Source organism: Schistocerca serialis, chromosome 2 (genome assembly GCF_023864345.2).
Source record: "Schistocerca serialis cubense isolate TAMUIC-IGC-003099 chromosome 2, iqSchSeri2.2, whole genome shotgun sequence".
NCBI lineage: Eukaryota > Metazoa > Arthropoda > Insecta > Orthoptera > Acrididae > Schistocerca > Schistocerca serialis.
In genome coordinates, this window is record NC_064639.1 from 1,124,047,537 (window position 1) to 1,124,061,428 (window position 13,892).

The 13,892-nt window shown below is 54.5% G+C and overlaps 33 non-coding genes across 33 annotated transcripts; 12 read left to right on the plus strand and 21 right to left on the minus strand.

Annotated features, from left to right (window-relative positions):
- Positions 1 to 221: 221 nt before the first annotated feature.
- On the plus strand, positions 222 to 294 carry Trnap-agg (transfer RNA proline (anticodon AGG)). Its single transcript has one exon. It is a non-coding gene; the product is annotated as a tRNA-Pro (tRNA).
- Positions 295 to 487: 193 nt separating this feature from the next.
- Positions 488 to 560, minus strand: Trnav-aac (transfer RNA valine (anticodon AAC)). The gene has a single exon. It is a non-coding gene; the product is annotated as a tRNA-Val (tRNA).
- Positions 561 to 718: 158 nt separating this feature from the next.
- Positions 719 to 791, minus strand: Trnav-cac (transfer RNA valine (anticodon CAC)). The gene has a single exon. It is a non-coding gene; the product is annotated as a tRNA-Val (tRNA).
- A 758-nt stretch (positions 792 to 1,549) lies between these two features.
- Trnap-agg (transfer RNA proline (anticodon AGG)) lies at positions 1,550 to 1,621 on the plus strand. Its single transcript has one exon. It is a non-coding gene; the product is annotated as a tRNA-Pro (tRNA).
- Positions 1,622 to 1,814: 193 nt separating this feature from the next.
- Trnav-aac (transfer RNA valine (anticodon AAC)) lies at positions 1,815 to 1,886 on the minus strand. Its single transcript has one exon. It is a non-coding gene; the product is annotated as a tRNA-Val (tRNA).
- A 158-nt stretch (positions 1,887 to 2,044) lies between these two features.
- On the minus strand, positions 2,045 to 2,117 carry Trnav-cac (transfer RNA valine (anticodon CAC)). The gene has a single exon. It is a non-coding gene; the product is annotated as a tRNA-Val (tRNA).
- Positions 2,118 to 2,874: 757 nt separating this feature from the next.
- Positions 2,875 to 2,947, plus strand: Trnap-agg (transfer RNA proline (anticodon AGG)). Its single transcript has one exon. It is a non-coding gene; the product is annotated as a tRNA-Pro (tRNA).
- A 193-nt stretch (positions 2,948 to 3,140) lies between these two features.
- Trnav-aac (transfer RNA valine (anticodon AAC)) lies at positions 3,141 to 3,213 on the minus strand. The gene has a single exon. It is a non-coding gene; the product is annotated as a tRNA-Val (tRNA).
- Positions 3,214 to 3,371: 158 nt separating this feature from the next.
- Trnav-cac (transfer RNA valine (anticodon CAC)) lies at positions 3,372 to 3,444 on the minus strand. Its single transcript has one exon. It is a non-coding gene; the product is annotated as a tRNA-Val (tRNA).
- Positions 3,445 to 4,202: 758 nt separating this feature from the next.
- On the plus strand, positions 4,203 to 4,274 carry Trnap-agg (transfer RNA proline (anticodon AGG)). The gene has a single exon. It is a non-coding gene; the product is annotated as a tRNA-Pro (tRNA).
- Positions 4,275 to 4,467: 193 nt separating this feature from the next.
- On the minus strand, positions 4,468 to 4,539 carry Trnav-aac (transfer RNA valine (anticodon AAC)). Its single transcript has one exon. It is a non-coding gene; the product is annotated as a tRNA-Val (tRNA).
- Positions 4,540 to 4,697: 158 nt separating this feature from the next.
- On the minus strand, positions 4,698 to 4,770 carry Trnav-cac (transfer RNA valine (anticodon CAC)). Its single transcript has one exon. It is a non-coding gene; the product is annotated as a tRNA-Val (tRNA).
- Positions 4,771 to 5,528: 758 nt separating this feature from the next.
- On the plus strand, positions 5,529 to 5,600 carry Trnap-agg (transfer RNA proline (anticodon AGG)). Its single transcript has one exon. It is a non-coding gene; the product is annotated as a tRNA-Pro (tRNA).
- Positions 5,601 to 5,793: 193 nt separating this feature from the next.
- Positions 5,794 to 5,865, minus strand: Trnav-aac (transfer RNA valine (anticodon AAC)). The gene has a single exon. It is a non-coding gene; the product is annotated as a tRNA-Val (tRNA).
- A 158-nt stretch (positions 5,866 to 6,023) lies between these two features.
- On the minus strand, positions 6,024 to 6,096 carry Trnav-cac (transfer RNA valine (anticodon CAC)). The gene has a single exon. It is a non-coding gene; the product is annotated as a tRNA-Val (tRNA).
- A 487-nt stretch (positions 6,097 to 6,583) lies between these two features.
- Trnap-agg (transfer RNA proline (anticodon AGG)) lies at positions 6,584 to 6,656 on the plus strand. The gene has a single exon. It is a non-coding gene; the product is annotated as a tRNA-Pro (tRNA).
- A 193-nt stretch (positions 6,657 to 6,849) lies between these two features.
- On the minus strand, positions 6,850 to 6,922 carry Trnav-aac (transfer RNA valine (anticodon AAC)). The gene has a single exon. It is a non-coding gene; the product is annotated as a tRNA-Val (tRNA).
- Positions 6,923 to 7,080: 158 nt separating this feature from the next.
- On the minus strand, positions 7,081 to 7,153 carry Trnav-cac (transfer RNA valine (anticodon CAC)). The gene has a single exon. It is a non-coding gene; the product is annotated as a tRNA-Val (tRNA).
- A 758-nt stretch (positions 7,154 to 7,911) lies between these two features.
- Positions 7,912 to 7,983, plus strand: Trnap-agg (transfer RNA proline (anticodon AGG)). Its single transcript has one exon. It is a non-coding gene; the product is annotated as a tRNA-Pro (tRNA).
- Positions 7,984 to 8,176: 193 nt separating this feature from the next.
- Trnav-aac (transfer RNA valine (anticodon AAC)) lies at positions 8,177 to 8,248 on the minus strand. The gene has a single exon. It is a non-coding gene; the product is annotated as a tRNA-Val (tRNA).
- Positions 8,249 to 8,406: 158 nt separating this feature from the next.
- Trnav-cac (transfer RNA valine (anticodon CAC)) lies at positions 8,407 to 8,479 on the minus strand. Its single transcript has one exon. It is a non-coding gene; the product is annotated as a tRNA-Val (tRNA).
- Positions 8,480 to 8,967: 488 nt separating this feature from the next.
- Trnap-agg (transfer RNA proline (anticodon AGG)) lies at positions 8,968 to 9,039 on the plus strand. Its single transcript has one exon. It is a non-coding gene; the product is annotated as a tRNA-Pro (tRNA).
- A 423-nt stretch (positions 9,040 to 9,462) lies between these two features.
- Trnav-cac (transfer RNA valine (anticodon CAC)) lies at positions 9,463 to 9,535 on the minus strand. Its single transcript has one exon. It is a non-coding gene; the product is annotated as a tRNA-Val (tRNA).
- A 487-nt stretch (positions 9,536 to 10,022) lies between these two features.
- Positions 10,023 to 10,095, plus strand: Trnap-agg (transfer RNA proline (anticodon AGG)). The gene has a single exon. It is a non-coding gene; the product is annotated as a tRNA-Pro (tRNA).
- A 193-nt stretch (positions 10,096 to 10,288) lies between these two features.
- Trnav-aac (transfer RNA valine (anticodon AAC)) lies at positions 10,289 to 10,361 on the minus strand. The gene has a single exon. It is a non-coding gene; the product is annotated as a tRNA-Val (tRNA).
- Positions 10,362 to 10,519: 158 nt separating this feature from the next.
- Positions 10,520 to 10,592, minus strand: Trnav-cac (transfer RNA valine (anticodon CAC)). Its single transcript has one exon. It is a non-coding gene; the product is annotated as a tRNA-Val (tRNA).
- A 758-nt stretch (positions 10,593 to 11,350) lies between these two features.
- Trnap-agg (transfer RNA proline (anticodon AGG)) lies at positions 11,351 to 11,422 on the plus strand. Its single transcript has one exon. It is a non-coding gene; the product is annotated as a tRNA-Pro (tRNA).
- A 193-nt stretch (positions 11,423 to 11,615) lies between these two features.
- On the minus strand, positions 11,616 to 11,687 carry Trnav-aac (transfer RNA valine (anticodon AAC)). Its single transcript has one exon. It is a non-coding gene; the product is annotated as a tRNA-Val (tRNA).
- A 158-nt stretch (positions 11,688 to 11,845) lies between these two features.
- Positions 11,846 to 11,918, minus strand: Trnav-cac (transfer RNA valine (anticodon CAC)). The gene has a single exon. It is a non-coding gene; the product is annotated as a tRNA-Val (tRNA).
- A 758-nt stretch (positions 11,919 to 12,676) lies between these two features.
- Trnap-agg (transfer RNA proline (anticodon AGG)) lies at positions 12,677 to 12,748 on the plus strand. The gene has a single exon. It is a non-coding gene; the product is annotated as a tRNA-Pro (tRNA).
- Positions 12,749 to 12,941: 193 nt separating this feature from the next.
- Trnav-aac (transfer RNA valine (anticodon AAC)) lies at positions 12,942 to 13,013 on the minus strand. The gene has a single exon. It is a non-coding gene; the product is annotated as a tRNA-Val (tRNA).
- A 158-nt stretch (positions 13,014 to 13,171) lies between these two features.
- Positions 13,172 to 13,244, minus strand: Trnav-cac (transfer RNA valine (anticodon CAC)). Its single transcript has one exon. It is a non-coding gene; the product is annotated as a tRNA-Val (tRNA).
- Positions 13,245 to 13,732: 488 nt separating this feature from the next.
- On the plus strand, positions 13,733 to 13,804 carry Trnap-agg (transfer RNA proline (anticodon AGG)). Its single transcript has one exon. It is a non-coding gene; the product is annotated as a tRNA-Pro (tRNA).
- Positions 13,805 to 13,892: the final 88 nt, after the last annotated feature.

The window sequence follows — 13,892 nt, forward strand, 5'->3', positions numbered from 1 at the left end:
GAAGATGCCAATAGCCCTGGAAGGCCGCCGACCGCGGGCCACGGCACCTCCGAGAACGGTGCTGCCCGCGACCCACGGTGTCGCCACACAGTCTGTCGAAGAACAGCACTGCCGGCAGAAAGCACCTTCCCCATCCCGCCAGCCGCACCAGATTCAAAGAGCACCCTGGACGACTTCGAGGGATGCAGTTTGCTGAAATAATTGGCGTTCACGCTGTGCCAGGCCTCGTTGGTCTAGGGGTATGATTCCTGCTTAGGGTGCAGGAGGTCCCGGGTTCAAATCCCGGACGAGCCCTAGCGTTTTGTGCAAACTGGTCGCGCGTAGGTGGCTGAGTCAGCGCAAAAAGCTGCCCGTCAGTGTAAAGTGAATTTCATACTTGGTGTAAAGAAATGACCGTCTGGTCCGACGTATGAAGGTGATTGCCAAGCTTTAGGTACAGAACGTGGCAAATGCTTGTCGGTATGTCTTGTTTAAAGTGATGAAAAAGCGTTTCCGCCCGGGATCGAACCGGGGACCTTCTGCGTGTTAGGCAGACGTGATAACCGCTACACCACGGAAACTACTGCTTTCGTTCTTGTTTCTCAGAGAACTTGTAGCAAGGTTGCCATCGTAACTTAAAAATTCAGTAAATGCGGCACTTGCATGACGAAGGTACATGTAGCAGATCCACACACGACGTGGCTCACTCGAGTAGTATGCGACATAGGCAGGAAAGTACTGTTCCCGCCCGGGATCGAACCGGGGACCTTCTGCGTGTGAAGCAGACGTGATAACCGCTACACTACGGAAACGACGGATACGCTCTCTCCATCCTTGTACACTCGAAGACGCCTCAGCCTTTCTCCCGTCCGCGCATGCACACACCATAGTTCATTTGACAGCCTGAAACCCATCGTAGCCGAGGGCTCAACAAGTATTCGGGGTGCTCGAGAGGGTGTATGTCGTAGCATCCCCAACGAGATAGCGGCGTTTCGCGCAGTCGTTATTGCAAGTCACATCAGCAAAAACAATCACGTCCTTAGCAGCAGGCAGTGCGCACCCGGCGGCTACACTACGGAAACGACGGATACGCTCTGTCCATCCTTGTACACTCGAAGACGCCTCAGCCTTTCTCCCGTCCGCGCATGCACACACCATAGTTCATTTGACAGCCTGAAACCCATCGTAGCCGAGGGCTCAACAAGTATTCGGGGTGCTCGAGAGGGTGTATGTCGTAGCATCCCCAACGAGATAGCGGCGTTTCGCGCAGTCGTTATTGCAAGTCACATCAGCAAAAACAATCACCTCCGTAGCAGCAGGCAGTGCGCACCCGGCGGCAGCTCTACATGAAGATGCCAATAGCCCTGGAAGGCCGCCGACCGCGGGCCACGGCACCTCCGAGAACGGTGCTGCCCGCGACCCACGGTGTCGCCACACAGTCTGTCGAAGAACAGCACTGCCGGCAGAAAGCACCTTCCCCATCCCGCCAGCCGCACCAGATTCAAAGAGCACCCTGGACGACTTCGAGGGATGCAGTTTGGTGAAATAATTGGCGTTCACGCTGTCACAGGGCTCGTTGGTCTAGGGGTATGATTCCTGCTTAGGGTGCAGGAGGTCCCGGGTTCAAATCCCGGACGAGCCCTAGCGTTTTGTGCAAACTGGTCGCGCGTAGGTGGCTGAGTCAGCGCAAAAAGCTGCCCGTCAGTGTAAAGTGAATTTCATACTTGGTGTAAAGAAATGACCGTCTGGTCCGACGTATGAAGGTGATTGCCAAGCTTTAGGTACAGAAAGTGGCAAATGCTTGTCGGTATGTCTTGTTTAAAGTGATGAAAAAGTGTTTCCGCAGGGATCGAACCGGGGACCTTCTGCGTGTTAGGCAGACGTGATAACCGCTACACCACGGAAACTACTGCTATCGTTCTTGCTTCTCAGAGAACTTGTAGCAAGGTTGCCATCGTAACTTAAAAATTCAGTAAATGCGGCACTTGCATGACGAAGGTACATGTAGCAGATCCACACACGACGTGGCTCACTCGAGTAGTATGCGACATAGGCAGGAAAGTACTGTTCCCGCCCGGGATCGAACCGGGGACCTTCTGCGTGTGAAGCAGACGTGATAACCGCTACACTACGGAAACGACGGATATGCTCTGTCCATCCTTGTACACTCGAAGACGCCTCAGCCTTTCTCCCGTCCGCGCATGCACACACCATAGTTCATTTGACAGCCTGAAACCCATCGTAGCCGAGGGCTCAACAAGTATTCGGGGTGCTCGAGAGGGTGTATGTCGTAGCATCCCCAACGAGATAGCGGCGTTTCGCGCAGTCGTTATTGCAAGTCACATCAGCAAAAACAATCACGTCCTTAGCAGCAGGCAGTGCGCACCCGGCGGCTACACTACGGAAACGACGGATACGCTCTGTCCATCCTTGTACACTCGAAGACGCCTCAGCCTTTCTCCCGTCCGCGCATGCACACACCATAGTTCATTTGACAGCCTGAAACCCATCGTAGCCGAGGGCTCAACAAGTATTCGGGGTGCTCGAGAGGGTGTATGTCGTAGCATCCCCAACGAGATAGCGGCGTTTCGCGCAGTCGTTATTGCAAGTCACATCAGCAAAAACAATCACCTCCGTAGCAGCAGGCAGTGCGCACCCGGCGGCAGCTCTACATGAAGATGCCAATAGCCCTGGAAGGCCGCCGACCGCGGGCCACGGCACCTCCGAGAACGGTGCTGCCCGCGACCCACGGTGTCGCCACACAGTCTGTCGAAGAACAGCACTGCCGGCAGAAAGCACCTTCCCCATCCCGCCAGCCGCACCAGATTCAAAGAGCACCCTGGACGACTTCGAGGGATGCAGTTTGCTGAAATAATTGGCGTTCACGCTGTGCCAGGCCTCGTTGGTCTAGGGGTATGATTCCTGCTTAGGGTGCAGGAGGTCCCGGGTTCAAATCCCGGACGAGCCCTAGCGTTTTGTGCAAACTGGTCGCGCGTAGGTGGCTGAGTCAGCGCAAAAAGCTGCCCGTCAGTGTAAAGTGAATTTCATACTTGGTGTAAAGAAATGACCGTCTGGTCCGACGTATGAAGGTGATTGCCAAGCTTTAGGTACAGAACGTGGCAAATGCTTGTCGGTATGTCTTGTTTAAAGTGATGAAAAAGCGTTTCCGCCCGGGATCGAACCGGGGACCTTCTGCGTGTTAGGCAGACGTGATAACCGCTACACCACGGAAACTACTGCTTTCGTTCTTGTTTCTCAGAGAACTTGTAGCAAGGTTGCCATCGTAACTTAAAAATTCAGTAAATGCGGCACTTGCATGACGAAGGTACATGTAGCAGATCCACACACGACGTGGCTCACTCGAGTAGTATGCGACATAGGCAGGAAAGTACTGTTCCCGCCCGGGATCGAACCGGGGACCTTCTGCGTGTGAAGCAGACGTGATAACCGCTACACTACGGAAACGACGGATACGCTCTCTCCATCCTTGTACACTCGAAGACGCCTCAGCCTTTCTCCCGTCCGCGCATGCACACACCATAGTTCATTTGACAGCCTGAAACCCATCGTAGCCGAGGGCTCAACAAGTATTCGGGGTGCTCGAGAGGGTGTATGTCGTAGCATCCCCAACGAGATAGCGGCGTTTCGCGCAGTCGTTATTGCAAGTCACATCAGCAAAAACAATCACGTCCTTAGCAGCAGGCAGTGCGCACCCGGCGGCTACACTACGGAAACGACGGATACGCTCTGTCCATCCTTGTACACTCGAAGACGCCTCAGCCTTTCTCCCGTCCGCGCATGCACACACCATAGTTCATTTGACAGCCTGAAACCCATCGTAGCCGAGGGCTCAACAAGTATTCGGGGTGCTCGAGAGGGTGTATGTCGTAGCATCCCCAACGAGATAGCGGCGTTTCGCGCAGTCGTTATTGCAAGTCACATCAGCAAAAACAATCACCTCCGTAGCAGCAGGCAGTGCGCACCCGGCGGCAGCTCTACATGAAGATGCCAATAGCCCTGGAAGGCCGCCGACCGCGGGCCACGGCACCTCCGAGAACGGTGCTGCCCGCGACCCACGGTGTCGCCACACAGTCTGTCGAAGAACAGCACTGCCGGCAGAAAGCACCTTCCCCATCCCGCCAGCCGCACCAGATTCAAAGAGCACCCTGGACGACTTCGAGGGATGCAGTTTGGTGAAATAATTGGCGTTCACGCTGTCACAGGGCTCGTTGGTCTAGGGGTATGATTCCTGCTTAGGGTGCAGGAGGTCCCGGGTTCAAATCCCGGACGAGCCCTAGCGTTTTGTGCAAACTGGTCGCGCGTAGGTGGCTGAGTCAGCGCAAAAAGCTGCCCGTCAGTGTAAAGTGAATTTCATACTTGGTGTAAAGAAATGACCGTCTGGTCCGACGTATGAAGGTGATTGCCAAGCTTTAGGTACAGAAAGTGGCAAATGCTTGTCGGTATGTCTTGTTTAAAGTGATGAAAAAGTGTTTCCGCAGGGATCGAACCGGGGACCTTCTGCGTGTTAGGCAGACGTGATAACCGCTACACCACGGAAACTACTGCTATCGTTCTTGCTTCTCAGAGAACTTGTAGCAAGGTTGCCATCGTAACTTAAAAATTCAGTAAATGCGGCACTTGCATGACGAAGGTACATGTAGCAGATCCACACACGACGTGGCTCACTCGAGTAGTATGCGACATAGGCAGGAAAGTACTGTTCCCGCCCGGGATCGAACCGGGGACCTTCTGCGTGTGAAGCAGACGTGATAACCGCTACACTACGGAAACGACGGATATGCTCTGTCCATCCTTGTACACTCGAAGACGCCTCAGCCTTTCTCCCGTCCGCGCATGCACACACCATAGTTCATTTGACAGCCTGAAACCCATCGTAGCCGAGGGCTCAACAAGTATTCGGGGTGCTCGAGAGGGTGTATGTCGTAGCATCCCCAACGAGATAGCGGCGTTTCGCGCAGTCGTTATTGCAAGTCACATCAGCAAAAACAATCACGTCCTTAGCAGCAGGCAGTGCGCACCCGGCGGCTACACTACGGAAACGACGGATACGCTCTGTCCATCCTTGTACACTCGAAGACGCCTCAGCCTTTCTCCCGTCCGCGCATGCACACACCATAGTTCATTTGACAGCCTGAAACCCATCGTAGCCGAGGGCTCAACAAGTATTCGGGGTGCTCGAGAGGGTGTATGTCGTAGCATCCCCAACGAGATAGCGGCGTTTCGCGCAGTCGTTATTGCAAGTCACATCAGCAAAAACAATCACCTCCGTAGCAGCAGGCAGTGCGCACCCGGCGGCAGCTCTACATGAAGATGCCAATAGCCCTGGAAGGCCGCCGACCGCGGGCCACGGCACCTCCGAGAACGGTGCTGCCCGCGACCCACGGTGTCGCCACACAGTCTGTCGAAGAACAGCACTGCCGGCAGAAAGCACCTTCCCCATCCCGCCAGCCGCACCAGATTCAAAGAGCACCCTGGACGACTTCGAGGGATGCAGTTTGGTGAAATAATTGGCGTTCACGCTGTCACAGGGCTCGTTGGTCTAGGGGTATGATTCCTGCTTAGGGTGCAGGAGGTCCCGGGTTCAAATCCCGGACGAGCCCTAGCGTTTTGTGCAAACTGGTCGCGCGTAGGTGGCTGAGTCAGCGCAAAAAGCTGCCCGTCAGTGTAAAGTGAATTTCATACTTGGTGTAAAGAAATGACCGTCTGGTCCGACGTATGAAGGTGATTGCCAAGCTTTAGGTACAGAAAGTGGCAAATGCTTGTCGGTATGTCTTGTTTAAAGTGATGAAAAAGTGTTTCCGCAGGGATCGAACCGGGGACCTTCTGCGTGTTAGGCAGACGTGATAACCGCTACACCACGGAAACTACTGCTATCGTTCTTGCTTCTCAGAGAACTTGTAGCAAGGTTGCCATCGTAACTTAAAAATTCAGTAAATGCGGCACTTGCATGACGAAGGTACATGTAGCAGATCCACACACGACGTGGCTCACTCGAGTAGTATGCGACATAGGCAGGAAAGTACTGTTCCCGCCCGGGATCGAACCGGGGACCTTCTGCGTGTGAAGCAGACGTGATAACCGCTACACTACGGAAACGACGGATATGCTCTGTCCATCCTTGTACACTCGAAGACGCCTCAGCCTTTCTCCCGTCCGCGCATGCACACACCATAGTTCATTTGACAGCCTGAAACCCATCGTAGCCGAGGGCTCAACAAGTATTCGGGGTGCTCGAGAGGGTGTATGTCGTAGCATCCCCAACGAGATAGCGGCGTTTCGCGCAGTCGTTATTGCAAGTCACATCAGCAAAAACAATCACCTCCTTCGCAGCAGGCAGTGCGCACCCGGCGGCAGCTCTACATGAAGATGCCAATAGCCCTGGAAGGCCGCCGACCGCGGGCCACGGCACCTCCGAGAACGGTGCTGCCCGCGACCCACGGTGTCGCCACACAGTCTGTCGAAGAACAGCACTGCCGGCAGAAAGCACCTTCCCCATCCCGCCAGCCGCACCAGATTCAAAGAGCACCCTGGACGACTTCGAGGGATGCAGTTTGCTGAAATAATTGGCGTTCACGCTGTGCCAGGCCTCGTTGGTCTAGGGGTATGATTCCTGCTTAGGGTGCAGGAGGTCCCGGGTTCAAATCCCGGACGAGCCCTAGCGTTTTGTGCAAACTGGTCGCGCGTAGGTGGCTGAGTCAGCGCAAAAAGCTGCCCGTCAGTGTAAAGTGAATTTCATACTTGGTGTAAAGAAATGACCGTCTGGTCCGACGTATGAAGGTGATTGCCAAGCTTTAGGTACAGAACGTGGCAAATGCTTGTCGGTATGTCTTGTTTAAAGTGATGAAAAAGCGTTTCCGCCCGGGATCGAACCGGGGACCTTCTGCGTGTTAGGCAGACGTGATAACCGCTACACCACGGAAACTACTGCTTTCGTTCTTGTTTCTCAGAGAACTTGTAGCAAGGTTGCCATCGTAACTTAAAAATTCAGTAAATGCGGCACTTGCATGACGAAGGTACATGTAGCAGATCCACACACGACGTGGCTCACTCGAGTAGTATGCGACATAGGCAGGAAAGTACTGTTCCCGCCCGGGATCGAACCGGGGACCTTCTGCGTGTGAAGCAGACGTGATAACCGCTACACTACGGAAACGACGGATACGCTCTCTCCATCCTTGTACACTCGAAGACGCCTCAGCCTTTCTCCCGTCCGCGCATGCACACACCATAGTTCATTTGACAGCCTGAAACCCATCGTAGCCGAGGGCTCAACAAGTATTCGGGGTGCTCGAGAGGGTGTATGTCGTAGCATCCCCAACGAGATAGCGGCGTTTCGCGCAGTCGTTATTGCAAGTCACATCAGCAAAAACAATCACGTCCTTAGCAGCAGGCAGTGCGCACCCGGCGGCTACACTACGGAAACGACGGATACGCTCTGTCCATCCTTGTACACTCGAAGACGCCTCAGCCTTTCTCCCGTCCGCGCATGCACACACCATAGTTCATTTGACAGCCTGAAACCCATCGTAGCCGAGGGCTCAACAAGTATTCGGGGTGCTCGAGAGGGTGTATGTCGTAGCATCCCCAACGAGATAGCGGCGTTTCGCGCAGTCGTTATTGCAAGTCACATCAGCAAAAACAATCACCTCCGTAGCAGCAGGCAGTGCGCACCCGGCGGCAGCTCTACATGAAGATGCCAATAGCCCTGGAAGGCCGCCGACCGCGGGCCACGGCACCTCCGAGAACGGTGCTGCCCGCGACCCACGGTGTCGCCACACAGTCTGTCGAAGAACAGCACTGCCGGCAGAAAGCACCTTCCCCATCCCGCCAGCCGCACCAGATTCAAAGAGCACCCTGGACGACTTCGAGGGATGCAGTTTGGTGAAATAATTGGCGTTCACGCTGTCACAGGGCTCGTTGGTCTAGGGGTATGATTCCTGCTTAGGGTGCAGGAGGTCCCGGGTTCAAATCCCGGACGAGCCCTAGCGTTTTGTGCAAACTGGTCGCGCGTAGGTGGCTGAGTCAGCGCAAAAAGCTGCCCGTCAGTGTAAAGTGAATTTCATACTTGGTGTAAAGAAATGACCGTCTGGTCCGACGTATGAAGGTGATTGCCAAGCTTTAGGTACAGAAAGTGGCAAATGCTTGTCGGTATGTCTTGTTTAAAGTGATGAAAAAGTGTTTCCGCAGGGATCGAACCGGGGACCTTCTGCGTGTTAGGCAGACGTGATAACCGCTACACCACGGAAACTACTGCTATCGTTCTTGCTTCTCAGAGAACTTGTAGCAAGGTTGCCATCGTAACTTAAAAATTCAGTAAATGCGGCACTTGCATGACGAAGGTACATGTAGCAGATCCACACACGACGTGGCTCACTCGAGTAGTATGCGACATAGGCAGGAAAGTACTGTTCCCGCCCGGGATCGAACCGGGGACCTTCTGCGTGTGAAGCAGACGTGATAACCGCTACACTACGGAAACGACGGATATGCTCTGTCCATCCTTGTACACTCGAAGACGCCTCAGCCTTTCTCCCGTCCGCGCATGCACACACCATAGTTCATTTGACAGCCTGAAACCCATCGTAGCCGAGGGCTCAACAAGTATTCGGGGTGCTCGAGAGGGTGTATGTCGTAGCATCCCCAACGAGATAGCGGCGTTTCGCGCAGTCGTTATTGCAAGTCACATCAGCAAAAACAATCACCTCCTTCGCAGCAGGCAGTGCGCACCCGGCGGCAGCTCTACATGAAGATGCCAATAGCCCTGGAAGGCCGCCGACCGCGGGCCACGGCACCTCCGAGAACGGTGCTGCCCGCGACCCACGGTGTCGCCACACAGTCTGTCGAAGAACAGCACTGCCGGCAGAAAGCACCTTCCCCATCCCGCCAGCCGCACCAGATTCAAAGAGCACCCTGGACGACTTCGAGGGATGCAGTTTGGTGAAATAATTGGCGTTCACGCTGTCACAGGGCTCGTTGGTCTATGGGTATGATTCCTGCTTAGGGTGCAGGAGGTCCCGGGTTCAAATCCCGGACGAGCCCTAGCGTTTTGTGCAAACTGGTCGCGCGTAGGTGGCTGAGTCAGCGCAAAAAGCTGCCCGTCAGTGTAAAGTGAATTTCATACTTGGTGTAAAGAAATGACCGTCTGGTCCGACGTATGAAGGTGATTGCCAAGCTTTAGGTACAGAAAGTGGCAAATGCTTGTCGGTATGTCTTGTTTAAAGTGATGAAAAAGTGTTTCCGCAGGGATCGAACCGGGGACCTTCTGCGTGTTAGGCAGACGTAATAACCGCTACACCACGGAAACTACTGCTATCGTTCTTGCTTCTCAGAGAACTTGTAGCAAGGTTGCCATCGTAACTTAAAAATTCAGTAAATGCGGCACTTGCATGACGAAGGTACATGTAGCAGATCCACACACGACGTGGCTCACTCGAGTAGTATGCGACATAGGCAGGAAAGTACTGTTCCCGCCCGGGATCGAACCGGGGACCTTCTGCGTGTGAAGCAGACGTGATAACCGCTACACTACGGAAACGACGGATATGCTCTGTCCATCCTTGTACACTCGAAGACGCCTCAGCCTTTCTCCCGTCCGCGCATGCACACACCATAGTTCATTTGACAGCCTGAAACCCATCGTAGCCGAGGGCTCAACAAGTATTCGGGGTGCTCGAGAGGGTGTATGTCGTAGCATCCCCAACGAGATAGCGGCGTTTCGCGCAGTCGTTATTGCAAGTCACATCAGCAAAAACAATCACCTCCTTCGCAGCAGGCAGTGCGCACCCGGCGGCAGCTCTACATGAAGATGCCAATAGCCCTGGAAGGCCGCCGACCGCGGGCCACGGCACCTCCGAGAACGGTGCTGCCCGCGACCCACGGTGTCGCCACACAGTCTGTCGAAGAACAGCACTGCCGGCAGAAAGCACCTTCCCCATCCCGCCAGCCGCACCAGATTCAAAGAGCACCCTGGACGACTTCGAGGGATGCAGTTTGCTGAAATAATTGGCGTTCACGCTGTGCCAGGCCTCGTTGGTCTAGGGGTATGATTCCTGCTTAGGGTGCAGGAGGTCCCGGGTTCAAATCCCGGACGAGCCCTAGCGTTTTGTGCAAACTGGTCGCGCGTAGGTGGCTGAGTCAGCGCAAAAAGCTGCCCGTCAGTGTAAAGTGAATTTCATACTTGGTGTAAAGAAATGACCGTCTGGTCCGACGTATGAAGGTGATTGCCAAGCTTTAGGTACAGAACGTGGCAAATGCTTGTCGGTATGTCTTGTTTAAAGTGATGAAAAAGCGTTTCCGCCCGGGATCGAACCGGGGACCTTCTGCGTGTTAGGCAGACGTGATAACCGCTACACCACGGAAACTACTGCTTTCGTTCTTGTTTCTCAGAGAACTTGTAGCAAGGTTGCCATCGTAACTTAAAAATTCAGTAAATGCGGCACTTGCATGACGAAGGTACATGTAGCAGATCCACACACGACGTGGCTCACTCGAGTAGTATGCGACATAGGCAGGAAAGTACTGTTCCCGCCCGGGATCGAACCGGGGACCTTCTGCGTGTGAAGCAGACGTGATAACCGCTACACTACGGAAACGACGGATACGCTCTCTCCATCCTTGTACACTCGAAGACGCCTCAGCCTTTCTCCCGTCCGCGCATGCACACACCATAGTTCATTTGACAGCCTGAAACCCATCGTAGCCGAGGGCTCAACAAGTATTCGGGGTGCTCGAGAGGGTGTATGTCGTAGCATCCCCAACGAGATAGCGGCGTTTCGCGCAGTCGTTATTGCAAGTCACATCAGCAAAAACAATCACGTCCTTAGCAGCAGGCAGTGCGCACCCGGCGGCTACACTACGGAAACGACGGATACGCTCTGTCCATCCTTGTACACTCGAAGACGCCTCAGCCTTTCTCCCGTCCGCGCATGCACACACCATAGTTCATTTGACAGCCTGAAACCCATCGTAGCCGAGGGCTCAACAAGTATTCGGGGTGCTCGAGAGGGTGTATGTCGTAGCATCCCCAACGAGATAGCGGCGTTTCGCGCAGTCGTTATTGCAAGTCACATCAGCAAAAACAATCACCTCCTTAGCAGCAGGCAGTGCGCACCCGGCGGCAGCTCTACATGAAGATGCCAATAGCCCTGTAAGGCCGCCGACCGCGGGCCACGGCACCTCCGAGAACGGTGCTGCCCGCGACCCACGGTGTCGCCACACAGTCTGTCGAAGAACAGCACTGCCGGCAGAAAGCACCTTCCCCATCCCGCCAGCCGCACCAGATTCAAAGAGCACCCTGGACGACTTCGAGGGATGCAGTTTGGTGAAATAATTGGCGTTCACGCTGTCACAGGGCTCGTTGGTCTAGGGGTATGATTCCTGCTTAGGGTGCAGGAGGTCCCGGGTTCAAATCCCGGACGAGCCCTAGCGTTTTGTGCAAACTGGTCGCGCGTAGGTGGCTGAGTCAGCGCAAAAAGCTGCCCGTCAGTGTAAAGTGAATTTCATACTTGGTGTAAAGAAATGACCGTCTGGTCCGACGTATGAAGGTGATTGCCAAGCTTTAGGTACAGAAAGTGGCAAATGCTTGTCGGTATGTCTTGTTTAAAGTGATGAAAAAGTGTTTCCGCAGGGATCGAACCGGGGACCTTCTGCGTGTTAGGCAGACGTGATAACCGCTACACCACGGAAACTACTGCTATCGTTCTTGCTTCTCAGAGAACTTGTAGCAAGGTTGCCATCGTAACTTAAAAATTCAGTAAATGCGGCACTTGCATGACGAAGGTACATGTAGCAGATCCACACACGACGTGGCTCACTCGAGTAGTATGCGACATAGGCAGGAAAGTACTGTTCCCGCCCGGGATCGAACCGGGGACCTTCTGCGTGTGAAGCAGACGTGATAACCGCTACACTACGGAAACGACGGATATGCTCTGTCCATCCTTGTACACTCGAAGACGCCTCAGCCTTTCTCCCGTCCGCGCATGCACACACCATAGTTCATTTGACAGCCTGAAACCCATCGTAGCCGAGGGCTCAACAAGTATTCGGGGTGCTCGAGAGGGTGTATGTCGTAGCATCCCCAACGAGATAGCGGCGTTTCGCGCAGTCGTTATTGCAAGTCACATCAGCAAAAACAATCACGTCCTTAGCAGCAGGCAGTGCGCACCCGGCGGCTACACTACGGAAACGACGGATACGCTCTGTCCATCCTTGTACACTCGAAGACGCCTCAGCCTTTCTCCCGTCCGCGCATGCACACACCATAGTTCATTTGACAGCCTGAAACCCATCGTAGCCGAGGGCTCAACAAGTATTCGGGGTGCTCGAGAGGGTGTATGTCGTAGCATCCCCAACGAGATAGCGGCGTTTCGCGCAGTCGTTATTGCAAGTCACATCAGCAAAAACAATCACCTCCTTAGCAGCAGGCAGTGCGCACCCGGCGGCAGCTCTACATGAAGATGCCAATAGCCCTGGAAGGCCGCCGACCGCGGGCCACGGCACCTCCGAGAACGGTGCTGCCCGCGACCCACGGTGTCGCCACACAGTCTGTCGAAGAACAGCACTGCCGGCAGAAAGCACCTTCCCCATCCCGCCAGCCGCACCAGATTCAAAGAGCACCCTGGACGACTTCGAGGGATGCAGTTTGGTGAAATAATTGGCGTTCACGCTGTCACAGGGCTCGTTGGTCTAGGGGTATGATTCCTGCTTAGGGTGCAGGAGGTCCCGGGTTCAAATCCCGGACGAGCCCTAGCGTTTTGTGCAAACTGGTCGCGCGTAGGTGGCTGAGTCAGCGCAAAAAGCTGCCCGTCAGTGTAAAGTGAATTTCATACTTGGTGTAAAGAAATGACCGTCTGGTCCGACGTATGAAGGTGATTGCCAAGCTTTAGGTACAGAAAGTGGCAAATGCTTGTCGGTATGTCTTGTTTAAAGTGATGAAAAAGTGTTTCCGCAGGGATCGAACCGGGGACCTTCTGCGTGTTAGGCAGACGTGATAACCGCTACACCACGGAAACTACTGCTATCGTTCTTGCTTCTCAGAGAACTTGTAGCAAGGTTGCCATCGTAACTTAAAAATTCAGTAAATGCGGCACTTGCATGACGAAGGTACATGTAGCAGATCCACACACGACGTGGCTCACTCGAGTAGTATGCGACATAGGCAGGAAAGTACTGTTCCCGCCCGGGATCGAACCGGGGACCTTCTGCGTGTGAAGCAGACGTGATAACCGCTACACTACGGAAACGACGGATATGCTCTGTCCATCCTTGTACACTCGAAGACGCCTCAGCCTTTCTCCCGTCCGCGCATGCACACACCATAGTTCATTTGACAGCCTGAAACCCATCGTAGCCGAGGGCTCAACAAGTATTCGGGGTGCTCGAGAGGGTGTATGTCGTAGCATCCCCAACGAGATAGCGGCGTTTCGCGCAGTCGTTATTGCAAGTCACATCAGCAAAAACAATCACCTCCTTCGCAGCAGGCAGTGCGCACCCGGCGGCAGCTCTACATGAAGATGCCAATAGCCCTGGAAGGCCGCCGACCGCGGGCCACGGCACCTCCGAGAACGGTGCTGCCCGCGACCCACGGTGTCGCCACACAGTCTGTCGAAGAACAGCACTGCCGGCAGAAAGCACCTTCCCCATCCCGCCAGCCGCACCAGATTCAAAGAGCACCCTGGACGACTTCGAGGGATGCAGTTTGGTGAAATAATTGGCGTTCACGCTGTCACAGGGCTCGTTGGTCTAGGGGTATGATTCCTGCTTAGGGTGCAGGAGGCCCCGGGTTCAAATCCCGGACGAGCCCTAGCGTTTTGTGCAAACTGGTCGCGCGTAGGTGGCTGAGTCAGCGCAAAAAGGTGCCCGTCAGTGTAAAGTGAATTTCATACTTGGTG